General features: G+C 42.9%; 1 protein-coding gene and 1 pseudogene across 1 annotated transcript in view; one reads left to right on the top strand and one right to left on the bottom strand.

Annotated features, from left to right (window-relative positions):
* The window catches only part of Nrg4 (neuregulin 4), a 109,207-nt gene that overhangs the window by 20,392 nt on the left and 71,343 nt on the right, over positions 1–17,472 (top strand). Inside the window, exons 5-6 of the mRNA XM_029481086.2 lie at positions 8,080–8,161; positions 8,282–8,450. The gene's annotated coding sequence lies outside the window, so the exon portion shown is untranslated. The remainder of the gene's footprint in view (positions 1–8,079; positions 8,162–8,281; positions 8,451–17,472) is intronic.
* LOC110302343 (SERPINE1 mRNA-binding protein 1 pseudogene) lies at positions 863–1,549 on the bottom strand (annotated as a pseudogene).

The following is a 17,472-nucleotide window of genomic DNA, read 5'->3' as shown; positions in this document are numbered from 1 at the left end:
CATTTAAACCACCACAGTGTCCTTATCTAATCTTGCCCTCCCTCTCCCCTCCTCCTGCCCTTCCCCCTGCCCCTTCCTCTTCCTCTCCTCTTCTTAACTGGTACACACTGTTAACACCTAAATTTCAAGTTTGGAAATGCATATTTGTAAGCAGCAATACAAAAGTATTTGTGAAGAATGCAAAATCTCTGCAAGTTATGGAAACTTGCTAAGCTACCCCATGCATTTCTAAGTACAAATTAACATGTTTGTTACTTCTGTGTAGCTAGAGAGGTTTGCTTTCAAATCAGATAAGATTCCGTCTCTAGATGTGAATGGTGTGAATGACGGTCTTTTTAATTTCTAGTCGTTTGGGATCTTTAAGCAAGCAAAAGCTTTGAGCAGGGTCCACAAAGGAACCAGTGCTGCCTCACGGCATCCAGCGGGGCCAGAGCGGGGATGCCTCTGGGTCATCTACATCAGGAATAGAAGCACTTGAATCATCAATCCTTTGGCCATGGTTTGGATGACTACCACACCCATGCCCTCGTCTTCCCTGTCCCGAAGTCCTGGGTGGCCCAGGCCTCCGCAAATGATCTCCAGTTGAGACTTTGTATCATTTGCTGGCTTCCAGAAATGAAGGTCCACAGCCGAATCTGCAACAGGAACCTCTTCACTTTTTTTTTACTGATGCAGAACAAACGCGCTTTTCCATTGTCCATCAGCACCTTCATTTGGTTTTCAGATATTAAATTCTTCTCGTGCTCGGCCTTTATTTCCAATAGCTTCCCACTCGTCCGAAGGCGTCTCTTGTGGACCCTCTTCCTCAATCTCTTCAACTTCGCTCTCATGACTTTCACTGTCTGCCTCTGGGTTTCCTACGTCACATTTGATGGATCCAAATCAGTTCACTAATCTCTGACAGTTCCCCAGTTGTGAAAGCCACCACCCCCAGCTTCAGGCCAGATCTACCACTTCCACTGCACCTAACAATTCACATTTGCCACGAGGATCGAATCCATCGCCACAGTCCATCCTCTATCCGCAGCCTCCTTGTGCCCTTCCCACATCACCTCGGCCTCAGATGGGCCGTTCAATAATGTCCATCAATTGAAAATTCACCACCTTCACCCTTCAAGTGGCTTTTCAAATCTTCTTTCACAAGGTGGTTGGCTTTCTGGGTCTCCTATAAATTCTTTTCCCTTCACACTGAAGGTGTTGATCAGGTCTCCTCCCTGCTCCCTTTATTCCTGTCACCAGCAACAGTCACCAGCAACAGTCTCCTCCTCTTTGTCAGCCACACCCACATGCTAGGCAGCAGGTTCTTGTGATCTTTCTGTGACTCCTTGCACACAGCTGACCACCACATTGGAGTTGTTCTAAATCTCAGCCTTAGCCGAGCTCTTGGTATGGGGGCCAGGGGAGGGGCAGAGCAATGGGGGTGACCCTACTTGACCTGCACCCCTGCTGGGGGCTTTTGTTCTCTGCTGCCCTCAGTAAGGGTCTGATTGCTCATCAAATGGCCATTGGTGACCACACAGCTGAAGCCTTTCTGTAGGTGTCCAGGCATAATGGAGGCTCAGCAGAGCCTTCCTCCAGTGATTACTGTAGACTGAGCCTAGCCAAAAGCATCGGTTTCTGATCTTTTCACAAGATTCATTGTCTAATCTTCTAATATATATTTAATATATAAATATATTCAAATATATATATTTGATTGACATTTAGTAGATGACAGATTATCTTCTTGACTAAACCCTAGAGCCCCACCTCTGACCCCACATCTCCATTTGGCCTCAACCTAGGACCATAAAGGTTGGAAAGAACAAAAAGTGATATAATTCTAACACCTCAAGGCTATGTCTCCAGGATGCTACCAGCCATCCTCCCTAACAAAAGTTCATGCCTAAAAATACTAAGGTATATGTGGTGGTTTGAATATGCTTGACCCAGGGAGTGGCACTATTTGGAAGTGTGGCCTTGTTGGAGTAGGGGTGTCACTGTGGATGTGTGCTATAAGACTCTCGTCCTAGCTGTCTGAAGCCAGTCTCCTGCTAGCAGCCTTCAGATGAAGATGTAGAACTCTCAGCTCTGCCTGCACCATTCCTGCTTGGATGCTGCCATGCTCCCACCTTAATGATCATGGACTAAACCTCTGAACCTGTAAGCCAGCCCCAATTAAGTGTTGTCCTTATAAGAGTTGCCTTGGTCATGGTGTCTGTTCACAACAGTAAAACCCTAAGACAACACAGCAAAACAATCTGCTGCTATACAGCCAATACCTGATAGCAGAGCCCTTGCACTTTGGTCTCTGTGGGAAGATCCTGAGTCTCGTGTTGATGATCATTGGTTGGCAGCTCCAGTGCTCTGCTTTCTATGATGTTCACTTACTGTATTCATGCCACCTTTCTCCTGCCCCTCCCCCTTGTCTTTAAGATGTTTTATCATTACCTCTGTGTCATCAAAACCCAGCTCCATTCAGACTAGATTCCTTCTCTGTGCAATGCTATGTTCCTGATTTAAATATGTTTTTTTTTTAAGATTTATTTTATGTCTGTGTGAGTACACTGATGTTCTCTTCAGACACACTAGAAGAGGGCATCAGATCCTGTTATAGATGGTTGTGAGCCATCATGTGGTTGCTGGGAATTGAACTCAGGACCTCTGGAAGAGCAGTCAGTGCTCTTAACCACTGAGCCATCTCTCCAGCATCTACTTTTACTATTTACTAGAGTCTGACTTAAAAACAAACAAACAGGCTGTGATTATTGGATTAAGATGACAGGTTGAGAGGTGACACACACTGGGGGCATGTGCCTGTGTAGCACATGTTACTCCTCAAAGGCTCTGTGACCTTTAACAATTAATCATTTTGTGTATTAGTCTCCTCACTTGTAAATTAGGTATTGTCATTATTTTTCAAAGTTGTACTCGCCATGCTTAGTGCCGTACTGATTACTTGATGAGCAGGCTGAGTCAGGTTTCCTTGCATGCTTCCCAGACTTCATTTTAAACCTCTCGTGAACACCTTCAGGAAACTGCACCAGTCCATGCAGAGAATTTCTTTTCTTCCACTTGATATTTTTCAGTGTCCAGGTCCTACTTTACCTTGGGTTTTGTTAAGTGGCAATCCTAACATTTTCCTTGGAAACTGGAGTCCCATGGGAACAGAAGGCCACACCCACAGCTGCTAGAAGAAAAGATGGCAGTTTTGCTCAGTTCTTCACTTATACGTGGGCTTTCTCACAGTGCAGGCTTGCCTTCTAAGAGATCAGGGCAGCACCGGTGTCTTTAAGGAATTCAGCGCATTTAAAGAATGAGTCGTCTTTATGCTCTTTTTAAATGTATAGTTTATCTTTATTTTATGTTCATTGGTATTTCCCCTGTTTGTATATCTGTATGAGGGTGTCAGAAGCCCTGGAATTAAAATTATAGACAGATGCAAGCTGCCATGTAGGTGCTGGGAACTGAACCTGGACCCTCTGGAAGAGTAGCCAGTGCTCTTAACCACTGAGTCATCTCTCCAGCTCTAGTGGGGTTGTTTGTTTTTAAATGAGTCCTGAATTGAGCTGTCTCTCATGTAAAGGCACTCCATCATCACAGCAGAGCATTCTGGCTTAAAGACTAGCTTGCGCAGAAATAAGGGAAGAACTCAGTACAGTAGATTGCTAACCCCAAGTTAATTTTATGAGGGCCAAAGCTTCCTTCCCATGTCTGCTAGAACTGCGCTGTTTGGGGTTTAGCTGTTGTCATTCTCCTGACTTCCCAGAAAGTCAGACAGAGCAATTTAGTTTTGGTTTACAGTCATGGAATTCTGGCCCATTGTAACTCCATTTGCTTATCTACTGGCTGCGGAACAGGATCTCAACCCCAAAGAGTGGTCTGTTAGCTTTCCTTAGCAGTCTGAATGTGTGATGCAAGGACACTGGTCTCTAGTGTTTTCATCTCAGGGGAATGCCCTACAGTGCTTAGAGGGCTAGAGCAAATCAGAGCCCTCCTGAGAGTGCACACTGTCCAAATTCAGGTCGCTGCTTAAAGGACTTACAAGGGCGCATGGATGGATTTCATTGCTCTGCCGGAACAATGGCAACGATGGCATAATACATGCACGTGCATATAAAAAGCCAAATGCCAGTGGTTGATAATCATTACCATTTAAAAGCAACTTTTGACATTCTAAAGCAGAGCTCCACAAACTGTGGAGCTGTGGTACAGATGAGGCTGGGAACGATAAAGTCCATTATAGTCCTTCCCATCTGTGTGACTGTGCTGTATCCCAATCCTTCCACACAGGAACGAACAGTATACAAACACTGGTGGACTTTGGAGGAAAAGGGTATAACTCATTACCTCTTTATGTTTATTTAATATTTTGGTGAGTGTTTGAGACAGGGACTCATCCCATCTCACAAGCTGTCATGGGACTCGTGGTAATCCTCCTGCCCTACTCCCCAAAGTGCCGGGGTTGTGGAGGTTGCAGCACAACACCTGGCTTCCATGACCTCTTTGTAGGTGTTTTGTAAAATAACCTTTTCTCTGCCTCAGCAAGAAGTTCTTAAGTTCTTGGTGGGACAACCTACTAGTAAGTTTTCTCTTTCTGGAAGCAATAATGTGTGGCCTCTATGTTTCTTAGTGTTTTCCTGTGATGGCCACTCAAGGTACAAAAGATTCCATAACTGCAGGAAGCTCTAGTCTGCTCCCCAAGGCAACCATTATTAATTTTTTCTGTTCTTGAATGGCAGATAAGTTGAATCATTTTGGTTTAATAATAATGATTTTATTAGCTTAGTATTATATCTCAAAGACTCACCTGTGCTCTTTCCTTCATAATAAATTTACTTTTTGAAATTATATCATTTCCCTTTTCCCTTTCTTCCCTCCAGACACCCTCTTGGTCACCCTTTGTATTCATGGCTTCCTTGTCTTCAATGTTATTACACACACACACACACACACACACACACACACACACACACACACACATTTCCCTCAATACACAAATACAACCTGCACAGCCGTACACTGTTACTTGTATACATATACTCTTAGGCTGACCACCTGATATTGGATAATTGATATGGGGCTGAGAAGGGGGAACTCTTCCCTAAAGAAGATTATTTCTCTTGCTCTCAGCGTTCCCTACAAACACCTGTCTACAGTTGAGCTGTCCCCTTCTATGTTAGCATATCGGTTGGTTAGCTCATTGTTAAGGTCTTATCCAGGCAGACATAATAGTGAAATGACATAGGTGTGGCCTCTCTGACATTTCTAGGAGACACAATTTCACAGTAAACGTCCTGTTCCTCTAGCTCTTATGATCTCTCCTCCCTCTTCTGCAACGATCCCCGAGTCTTAGGTGCAGGAGTTGTGTTAGATTTATCAATTGAGACAGGCCACCACATGATCTCTATTTCTACATTATGGTTGACTGTGGTTTTCTGTAATGGTCCCTGTCTGTTGCAAGGTTTCTTTGATGAGCAGTGATAGCTGCACTCACCTGTGGTAATGAGGACAAACATTTATACTCTGTTGGGAATGATGCTGGTTTACTAAAGTGGTGGTTGTAGGTTCCCCTCCAAGTTCCATGACTTTCCTAGCTCTGAGTAGTTGGCTAGGTTCTCAGTGCCAGCCGTGATTCCCTCTTGTGGAATGGGGCCTTCAATCCAATTAGAGAGCTGCTGGTTACCACCCAAGCAACAATCTTTATTGATTTTTCAAATTTCCAAATACTCCATGATGTGACTGTACCACAGTTTGTGTGCACACACTCCTGGTGACATTCCTGGATTATTCCATAGTTCCAGTGTATATCATAGTTTATGACCATTGCAAAGCATGCTGTAAACCTTCTGGGACAAGTCTTTTGGTGAATGTAGGCTCTCATTTCTCTTGGGTTTACCATAAGGTAAGTTATATAGGCTGGTGAATGTTAAACATTATTAGAAAGTTGCTTAACATTGCCGCCAGTCTGAAAGCTCCAACTGTTAAATGTTGATATTAGCAGTCCTGTTAATGTTGCCCAGCCTAGGGGTACATAGTGGCATTTAATTATAGTTCTCATATGTATTTCTCTTATAGCTAATGAGACTAAGTACCTTTTTATACACATATTGGCTTTTGAGATATCTTTGATGAAGGGTAACCTCTTTTGCCCCTTTTAAATTTTGAATTCATCTCCCCCCCCCCCTTATTCACTTATGAGAATGCTTTTAGGGCTAGAGAGATGACTTAGGAGTTAAGAGAATTTAGAAGATGGGAGAACCCAGCATCCATATCAGGGGGCTCACAACTCTCTGCAACTCCAGCTCAGGGAATCTGATGAGTCTGGCCTCAGTAGGCACCTGCATTACATGCACATAGCCAGACCTCACACGTATACACACACACACACACACATATTTGAAAAACAAAATAAACGTCTTTAAACACTTTAAAAATATTTATTTGATGTATATGAGGGTGTGTGTATGTGTATATATATGTGTGTGTGTGTGTGTGTGTGTGTGTGTGTATATATGCACCACATGTGCTCCTGGTGCCCATAAAGTCCAGATGAAGGTGTCAGTTTCCCTACATTGAAGTTACAGATGGTTGTGTTGCCACCACATGGGTGGTAGGAACTGAACCTGGGTCCTCTGCCCACTACAATAGCAGCAAGTGCTCTTACCCACTGATCCATCTCTCAACCTCTCTAAACACTTGAGTATGCACCCTTTATCAGATCTATGTGATATGAATGTCCTGTCTTCATCTGGGGTTAGCCCTTTTATTTTTGAATTCATCTTTTAAAAAAAAAAAACCTCTTAATTTTGATATCTGAATGATCTTTTTTTTTTCTTTAATAGCTAATGCTGAATGTATCCTGAGACATCTTTATTCAAAGTTGGGAGCTAATTCCTTGACAGTGTTTGTTTCTTTGTTTGTTTGTTTGTTTTGGTTTTTTTAGATGCTGAATAGATTTAGCTTTTACATTTTGGTGTAAGATCTATTATAATTTTTATATAAAATGTAGAGTTAAGGCTTAATCCTGAATTTACTTGTTATTTTTATTGTTTGGGGAAGTCACTAAGCATTCCAGTTTCAAGAATGAGAACAGACTTCATATAGTCATGGAGGGACACACAGAGGCAGAGAGGACTGCTACTGGCCATCTTTGGAGACCAGCTAATAGGTCCAGTTGATTTCTGTGCATGGACTCTGTAGCTCATGTCCTTACCCAATTTGCTCCTTACTTTTAGTTTTTAGCAGATTCTTTTGAATATCCTCTTTCCCATTGGTTTTTTTTTCCTAGCACACAAAGGAATGGGTTTCAATGACATTTCACACACACACACACACACACACACACACACACACACACACCATTATTTGTTGTTCTTACCTTACCACAGCCCTTCTCCTTTCACTGGTATCTTTCCTTAATTTTCTTTCTTTCTTTTTTTTTTTTTTTTTTGGCCTGTATATGATTTGTGTTGTATATGCATATGCATGTCCACATATGTGTGTGTGTGTACACGAACACATGTGCACATGTGTGTAACCAGGCCAAATTTGACGTTATGTAACTTTATCATTGTGCATCTCCCACACTAGTGCAGAGCCTCTCACATGACTCCAGAGCACTCTAATCAAGCCTGTTCAGCTAACTAGCTCGCTTGTTCTGGGAATCCCTTCTCTCCACCTCCCATGTGCTGGGATCACCGGCAAGCTAGCAGGCCCAATGACATTTAAGTGAGTGCTGGGGATACAAACCCTGATCCTCACAATTGCATGGCAAGGACTTTACCCTCTGAGCCCCTGGTCCCTTTATTTTCCTTAGAGTCCCCTACTCTTTTTTATGACGTGAGTCCATATCTCGGCTATTGTGAGCAGAGCTGCAGTAGACATGGATGTCAGGAATCACCAAGGTTGGGCAAGGCTTTCTTGGGTCCATATGGGTGGAGGAGTGGAGGCTCCATATGGCTTCAGTTGTAAGCAGTGTAGCTTACATTGTGGTTGTGTCAGTGGTCCAAGCTGGAGGAGTTCGTGGCTATCATGGTAGCTGAATGGACTACCAGGACAAGAGCGTCAGGGGATCCTTCTGTTTCTTTCTCATTGCAGGGTGTGTTTACTGAGAGTGTCACTTCTGGTTTGTGGACTGATGGCTCGCAGGCACCCACATCAGAATCCAGGATGCAGGCGGGTGAGTGACTGTAAACTCAGGTTATTGGGCTCAGGGTCTTACAAACCTCCTGGCCACACTTCGGGTATAATGCCACTCACTTTCTGTACACAAGTGAATGTAGTTCTCCCATTAAACCAGGATCTGCTGCACTGATGTCCACCCCTGTGTCCAGGCCCAGGCTCAGCTGTCATTGACACTGGCCCAGTGGAAAGAATGATTTGGACTGTCAGGCCTCAGGGATCAGGGCACCTATCCTGGGACCCAGCGCTGACAGAGCGTAAGCAGCTCCAGCTTCAACAGAGTAAAGGTACCACGAGTTGTGACTTTAGACCCCATGGCTATTGAATCACAACAGTAGCCCTGGCTTTGTGGGGCTGGGTATAGTGGAATAGACCTGAAGGTACAGAAACCTCCTTCTCCATGAGGAGCTAGTTCAGTACCAGGTATTAGGGAAGTTATGACTGCTTGAATGAAGTTATGACTAACTGGTGAGTGGATGTCATAGATAATGTGATGTCTTGGGTGAGTGGAGTCTCTTGATCTTTGGTGGAGGGCACTGCATTATGTATAGTGCTCTTGGATGCTGATGCTTCTATTCATGTGTAAAAGAGGCTTGGGATCCTTGAGTGGCCAGGTGCTGGCCCAGCAGTAGCACTGGAGGAGCAGTAGCTCTGGAAGTCTGATGTTCCGTGCTGTGTGGGGTTGGGAACCATCTCAGTTCAGCCCTGGAGGTATGATGTGCTGGTTATCAAAATGGAAGACAGAGAGCTCTGCCATAATGTGACCCCAGGGTAGGGCACAGCAGTAGTTCCATTTAGGTTGAAGTACTACTTGGCGGGCATAGCGTCCGGAGCCTCAGCAATGGCCATTTGCACCAGGAACGGGACATGTTTAAGGAGTGGCTCTAGTTCCTAGATGGAACAGCTCAGAACTAAATAGAGAGATGAAGCCAAGCATCAGCTACTTTTTGCTCACGGACTCGGTACCCAAGGACCGAAAGAGTCTCCAGTAGATAATCCACCATGGTAACAGGGCTGCTGGATGCGGTTCCTTATCTTTTGTCCCCCTAGGGGATCGCTTCCTGCTTTCAGGCTGACTCAAACAGGATGATGGGTACAAGCACAGGGTGTCCTTCCTTTCCCTAGGTGACTGCCCTGGGTTTCTGTGTTCTGCAGGATTGCTGCTGCTGCCGCTGCTGCCACGGCCGCATGATTGTTCATTGTTCTTTAGTTATTTTGGTTGACATGCAGTTCTTTATTCATTGTTTGGATTCATGTGGGGCAGCGGTAAGGATGATAGGAATTTTTGGTCAGCCATCTTTCTGACATCACCCTCAGAATTCATGCTCCGATGTTTATTCCACAAGATGCCATACAGCATGGAGTGCTGTAAACATTCAAAACTGCAGTCCACCTAACAGGTTCAAATGGCATTATCACAGCCTGGGAATTCTTCACAAACACAGCTTCTCAGACTCCTCACAGAACTTCAACACCAGAAGATCGTGGGGTGGGTGGGGATGCTATTCTGTTCTTTAACAGCTCCTCCAGTAGTTTTGGTACATGCTGGAGTCTGAGAACCATCACAACATTCCAATTCCTTATTTTAGAAATGTTTTGATGCTATATACTGTGTGTGTGTGTGTGTGTGTGTAATCTCAATAACTTAACTGTTATAGGTATATGTTTATGTATATGTTTATGTTTGTGTATGTGTACGTATATGTGTATACATATGTATATATGGCTCCTTTCTCTCATAGTCTTTTTGAAGCTTTTCCGTGTTGTGTGTCTCCATTTGTTCCTTTTTATTGACTTCAGTGTTCCATTGTGTGAACCTGGCAACTTTGTTTATTCATTCTTCTGTTGATTGACATGTTGGGTTTTTCCAGTTAGGCAATTTGTGAATAACGATTTCCTGACCATTCATTTACACTTCTCTTTATGCAGACTTGCTTTAAAAAAAAAAAAAAAGTTTCCCTCGGGTAAGTATATGGGAATGCAATAACTGACTCGTACACCAGGTTCATTAGTTATCTAATGTTGCGTAACAAATACCCAGAGGCTGAAAACAACCAAAGTGCATCATCTCTCAGTTTCATGAGATCAGGAACCCTGGGATGACTCAGCCAGATGGTTCCAGCTTAGAGCTAATCAAGGAGAGTAGAGCATGCTCATCTCAGGGATCACATGAGCTAGACTCTATTTCCTAACATTCCTTGCTGGTAATAGCCTTGTGACAAGGCATCTGGCTTTCCTCAGAATAAAACAGCCTGAGAGAAGAAAAAAAAAATGTAACCAGGAAAGAAGCCATTATTACTAAAATTCAGACTTGGAAATCTATCTGATCATGTGTTGGGAACTAAAAGGGGGAAGGGACCCTGGGGAAGAGGGGGAAGGAGAAGACCCACACCCCACCAGAGTTCCACCTATGCTCTGGTCAGTCAGGTGTGGGAGGGCTGCTATCTACCTTCCACTTATCCCCAGGTGGGCATCTAAGCCTCTGACCCACTCTTCCGGGGGTGACAAGGGGAAGCCCTACCTGGGAGTCCTGGAGCTACTTTGCTAAAGCCACTGGGGTTATGGGAGAGAGGGATGAGGGAAGAGAGGTTCCCAACATGGCGAGAGTGAGTGCAGCGGATCTTGATGAGCAGAGACTTTCTATGGTTTTAGAGCTTTAGTGTAGAAAGGCAGGGGGAAAGAGAGAAGGTAGAAAAGAGAGAGGAAAGGCTAGAGAGAAAGAGTAAGAGGGAGAGAGGTGAGGAGAGGAGAAGACAGAGAAGAGAGAGGAGAGAAGATAGAGTGAGAGTGAGGAGTAAGAAGTAAGAGAGTAAGAAGTAAGAGAGCAAGCAGGGGCTGAACAGCCCTTTTTAAAGTATTATGTCCTATTTTATTGTTGCTAGGTAACTGGGGGGGGAGTTTAGCCTGAAGGTTAGAAGCTTGGGCCATTGCATGTGTGACTTCTAGCCATGCTTCTTTTGTGGGGGCTGTGGGGGGCGGTAACTTAGGCAGGAGCCAGAGTTCCAAGAGACATGAGAGAACTCCTTCCGTCCCATGTAGATGGATTATCACCACAGAGTCCCAGGGTTCAGACTTCAGCTCAGCTGGAGACCAGCCTGTCTGTGCATAGCTCAATTCCCCACAATCATGCTGTCCTAACCAATCACATTTAGGGGGAAAGTTTGGACAGGTGTGAATTCTAAGAAGCAAAGTCCATAAGGCTCCACACTGTTAGCTTCCTCCCATAGTAGTTGATTGCTTAAATTTATAAGAAGTTTCAGTCTTTGGTTAGCTCCTTACTACATATTCCCCTCGAGAGCGAGAACTGAGTCATGTCCTTGTGCATGTTTGATATGGACAGACTTTTACTGCTATGCATTCCAGCAGAGCTATGGGCTCCATTCTGGCTTTAAAGTCACTGCTGTCTGATGACTGTGTTTTTGAGCATTTTTCATGTGCTTATTAATCAGCTGCTCAAATATCTTCCTTGGTAAAATGACTTCACATTTTTCCCATTTTAAAACTGAGCTGTCTTACCACTGAATTTTTGGAACTCACCATACATGCATGTTAGATGTAAGTGCTTAACTAGATATACAATAAAAAATATTCTATCTTCTCCCAGCTTGTGGTGTGACCTTTGGTTGTCTTAATATTTCTGTATAGAGAACAACAGTTTTTCTTTTGATCAAATCTAATTTATCATTCTTTTCTTTACAGTTCATTACTTTTGTTTGTTTGTCCTTTGAGATGATATAGTGCTACTATGTAGCTCAGGCTGGTCTCAGTGTGCAGTCTTCCTGTTTCTACCTCCTGGATGCTGGCATTAGAGGCACCATCATACTTGGCCAGTTCATCTTTTGTTCATCCATTGTTTATTGTTCTTTTTTCATGTATATATGTAATGTATGTATGTATGTATGTATTATGTATTTGGGGGGGTGTAGGTGGTGTGTATGCCCATGCCACAGTACACATGAAGAGGTCAGAAGACAACTTGCAGAAGTAGATTCTCTCCTTCCACTATGTGGGTTTCTGAAATCAACATCAGTTCATCAGGCTTGGCAACAAGCACCTTTATCCACTGAGCCATCTTGCTGGCCCTCTTTGTTGATTTTTCTATCTGAACAATCTGTCCATTGTCCACAGTGGGGGAAAGTCTCAGACTGTCATTATAGTAACTGTTCACTATATATACTGCCAATATGAAAGATTAAAGAGGAACAGGGGCAATATCTCCATCTGGAAAGTGCTTCTGAGCAAATTAAAAGCACTGAGCCCACATGAACAGATGGGCGTGTAGAGTGCCCCTTTAATTTTTGCACTGAAAATACAAAATCCCTGAAGATTGTTGTCACCCAAGCTGAATGGTGAGTTCCAGAAGCAAACAGAGATTGGTTTGTGACCTCTACCTACATGTATACACATGTGTATACCTACTTTCACAAGTACATGCATGCACTAGTATGCACTAACATGTACACAAATACATCAAAAGATAGATAACATAAATTGTATAGACAGTAAAATAATATGCTACAAATTTGACAACCATGGTGGAATAAATCAGTCTCTTGAAGAATACGATCTGACTCACATAGGAAGAAACAGACAATCTGAATCGGTCTCTGTTGAGGAAGTTGTACTGGTGATTAATAACCATCCAATATAGAAAACACTGGGCCAAATGCACTCACTGGTGATTTTTAGCAAACACAAAGAAGGAAATGATACCAATTCTCTACAGTCTCTTTCCAAAGAGATTTCCTATTTCCAATGCTTCCTAATTCATTCTATGAGGTCCTTAGAACCTCATGACAAAACAGCACATTTCCAGAGAAGAAAACTTCTGTCCAGTATCTCCCATGAACAGAGACAAAAAATCCCTCAATGTACTAAAGTCTAATAATGCATAAAAAGAAACATACATTATAACCAGTGGAATTTATGCCAGTTATATGAGGCTGTGTGTACAGCATTCTACAATGAATTTCTGTAATCTAGAACTTCAACAGATTATTAGGAAAACCACATGATAGCATCAATAAATACATATGACAAAAATTCAATACCCATTCATGAGAAAGATTTAACAAAAGGACATTTTTTTCCAGCCCTATAAAGAACACCTTCAAAACACCCACCACTTTGCACCTGTTTAAATGGTGAGAAAATAGAAAATCTTTTGCTGATACCAGGAATATGAAAAGATCCATTCTCACCTCTTCTTTACAACACAGTACTGAATGTGCTAGCTAATATATTAAGAGAAGAAAAGAAAGAAATACACAAATTGAGAAGGATGAGTTGACCATCTTTGTGCGCAGAGTGATTCTCTGTAGGTATTCCAAGAGAAACAAGCTCTTCACCCAGTAAGCAATTACAGCAAGGCTACAGGATACAAGGTCAATCTGTAAAAACCAATTGTCCTCTTACTGGCATTGAACAAATACGAACAGAATTGGAAATTGAAGGGAAAGTATTTAAATTAACTCCCCAAGATATGAACTACACAGCCATAAGTAGCAAAGTATACACAAGGATAAAACTCTAAAATCTGATGGAAAAACACAAGGAAGAACTAGTAGATTCAATTTGTTGAGGTGTCATTTTTTTTCTCAACCCAATCTACAGATTCCATTCAATCTCAGTCAGAATTCCTAATCAGTTAGTCTTACAAAACTGCTAGGCTAGTTCTAAAGTCTAAAGGAGAGGTAAGGGACACGGAATAGCCAGCACAGTGCTGAAGCAGAAGGATATTGGATTTACACCACCTAATTCAAAATTTACCATTTGTACATGTAGTCAAGACACCATGGCGTAAGTGGATAAACAGATCAGCAGAGAGACTAGAAAAGCCAGAAGTGTGCCAGTGCACAGAAATGGACCAATACTCAGTCAACGAACACTTGGCAAAGGAGCACAAGCAATACTATGTAGTGAGAATTCTGCAATTTTGGTTTCTTTAAAAACACAGAACTATAAGAAAGTGTTTTTGTTTTGATCCCAGGTGTGGAGATTTGGGGATGCTTTGGACTGTCTGCTGCAGCTGTCATGCTCTAGCAGAGGCATGGCTTTGCCAGCTGTAGATAGTTTCTGTAGAATTTAGAATTCTGGGGAGTTTTCAGAGGGTATATAAGAGCTAGGACCCCATAGGCAGGGTGGGCACTATTAGGAGGTGTGGCCTTCTTGGAGTGGGTGTGGCCTTGTTAGAGGAAGTGTATAACTGTGGGGGCAGGCTTTGACAGGTCAGATGCTCAAGCTAGGCCTAGTGTGGCACTCACTTCCTGCTGCCTGAGGATCAGAATGTAGAACTCTCAGCTCCTTCTCCAGCACCATGTCTGCCGGCACACCACCATGCTTCCTGCCAGGATGATAATGAACTAAACCTCTGAAACTGTAAGCCAGCCCTGATGAAATGAGTTTTTCTTCAAAGATGCCATGGTCATGGTCTCTTCACAGCAACAGAAACCCTAACTGAGTCACAGTCTTTCCTAGTATTTTAAAATTACAGAATGTGTTTTTAAATTTTTTTTACCAAGCAATAAAATATTTATATTCTGTAACTATTAAAAGCAAAGGCTGGGCTGTGGTCGTGCACTCCTTTAATCCCAGCACTTGGGAGGCAGAGGCAGGCAGATTTCTGAGTTCGAGGCCAGCCTGGTCTACAAAGTGAGTTCCAGGACAGTCATGGTGACACAGAAAAACCTTGTCTCGAAAAAAACAAAACAAGCAAAGGTATAAGGTGAAAAGTCTTTCTACTTCTAGTATGTTAATGAGGTATCTTAGTTTTGAACTTGTTTCGGCTTACATGATGGTTAAACTTAACATTGAACAAGGAAGGAAATTTAAAAGTTACTTGCTGGCAGATAATCACAGTATTAGGGAAGATGGAAAGGTGACGTTGTGACATTGAAAGCAAAGTTAAGACTGCACTGTAAGGCAACATTGATGTCTTAGCATCCTCCAGTCCCCAGAGGATCCCATTTCAGTCCTACCAGGCAAGACCTGGGCAAAAGAAACAGCATTGAACGCAGTTGGCGGGTAGCAGTTGCAGTCAGCATGCAAACGGGCTGTAAGAAGGGCCCCGTCAGTATCTTCTCCCTTGAAGAAGCAGTGAGGAGGGCAGTCTGCTCCAGGAGAAAAATCTCCTTTGCTGAAGAAATCTAAGGAGATAGGACTTCCAGTGTATTTACTCTAAAGGGCCAACAAAATTTCTGTAAACAGTCAGGTGGTAAATGTTTTAAGATCTTTAAACCATATAAACTTATTTCTGTCTTAATTCACATTGCTATAATAAAATGACAGTGCCACAGACATAACTACATACTAGGCAATGACATTTCAGTCCATACTGCACCACATACACAGTGATATGTGTGCTGTATAGCCAAATCCATAGCAGGCTGTATCTTCTGTGATCTCACAAGGATGAAGGCAATGACAGATGCATCTCTCAGAATATATTCCTGTTAATAAGAAGCACATGGCAGTATTCCCCACAGCTCTGAACACTTGGAAATCCAGTGTCAGGTGCAAGTAGGAATGTCTGATGAGGACTATTCTCTGCCTCTATGGTGGTACCTTGTTTCCAAGTCCTCCAAAGAGGAGGAACATGGAGGAGCAGGGGGTGATAAGGCTTCATGCTGTATAAAGCCTCTTTAAAAACAATAATAAAAGTGTGTGATATACACACACATGCAGGTATCTATGGAGAACAGGAGAGGGCATTGGAACCATTGGAACTGGAGTTACAGTTGTGCATTTCAATATTATGGGTACTGGGAGCTCAACTCAGGTCCTCTGTAAGAACAGAAAGCACTGGCCATCTCTCCAGCTCTGGAGCCTCTTTTATAAAGACCTTGGTCCTATTCATGAGGTAGGGCCCCTTTTGACCTAGTCATCTTGTAGAAGCCTAACCTTTAACCTGTTGTCATTGGAAGTTAAGTTTCAACACACTTTTCCTTTTTTCTTTTTCTTTTTTTTTTTAATCTTTTTTTTTTATTAGGTATTTTCCTCATTTACATTTCCAATGCTATCACAAAAGTCCCCCATACCCTCCCCCCAACTCCCCTACCCACCCACTCCCACTTATTGGCCCTGGCGTTCCCCTGTACTGGGGCATATAAAGTTTTCAAGTCCAATGGGCCTCTCTTTCCAGTGATGGCCGACTAGGCCATCTTTTGATACATATGCAGCTAGAGTCAAGAGCTCCGGGGTACTGGTTAGTTCATAATGTTGTTCCACCTGTAGGGTTGCAGATCCCTTTAGCTCCTTGGGTATTTTCTCTAGCTCCTCCATTGGGGGCCCTGTGATCCATCCACTAGCTGACTGTGAGCATCCACTTCTGTGTTTGCTAGGCCCCGGCGTAGTCTCACTAGAGACAGCTATATCAGGGTCCTATCAGCAAAATCTTGCTAGTGTATGCAATGGTGTCAGCGTTTGGAGGCTCAATATGGGATTGATCCCTGGATATGGCAGTCTCTAGATGGTCCATCCTTTTGTCTCAGCTCCAAACATTGTCTCTGTAGCTCCTTCCATGGGTGTTTTGTTCCCAATTCTAAGAAGGGGCAACGTGTCCACACTTTGGTCTTTGTTCTTCTTGAGTTTCATGTGTTTTGCAAATTGTAACTTATATCTTGGGTATTCTAAGTTTCTGGGCTAATATCCACTTATCAGTGAGTACATATCATTTGAGTTCTTTTGTGATTGGGTTACCTCACTCAGGATAATGCCCTCCAGGTCCAACCATTTGCCTAGGAATTTCATAAATTCATTCTTTTTAATAGCTGAGTAGTACTCCATTGTGTAAATGTACCACATTTTTTGTATCCATTCCTCTGTTGAGGGGCATCTGGGTTCTTTCCAGCTTCTGGCTATTATAAATAAGGCTGCTATGAACATAGTGGAGCATGTTTCTTTCTTACTAATTGGAACATCTTCTGGATATATATATGCCCAGGAGAGGTATTGCTGGATCCTCTGGTAGTACCATGTCCAATTTTCTGAGAAAATGCCAGACTGATTTCCAGAATGGTTGTACAAGCTTGCAATCCCACCAACAATGGAGGAGTGTTCCTCTTTCTCCACATCCTCTACAGCATCTGCTGTCACCTGAATTTTTCATCTTAGCCATTCTGACTGGTGTGAGATGGAATCTCAGGGTTGTTTTAATTTGCATTTCCCTGATGATTAAGGATGCTAAACATTTTTCAGGTGTTTCTCAGCCATTCGGTATTCCTCAGGTGAGAATTCTTTGTTTAGCTCTGAGCCCCATTTATTAATGGGGTTATTTGATTTTTCTGGAGTCCACCTTCTTGAGTTCTTTAT

This window comes from Mus caroli, unplaced genomic scaffold (genome assembly GCF_978045245.1).
Source record: "Mus caroli unplaced genomic scaffold, Mus_caroli_1 scaffold_11, whole genome shotgun sequence".
NCBI lineage: Eukaryota > Metazoa > Chordata > Mammalia > Rodentia > Muridae > Mus > Mus caroli.
This window is presented reverse-complemented; position numbering and strand designations above follow the sequence as displayed.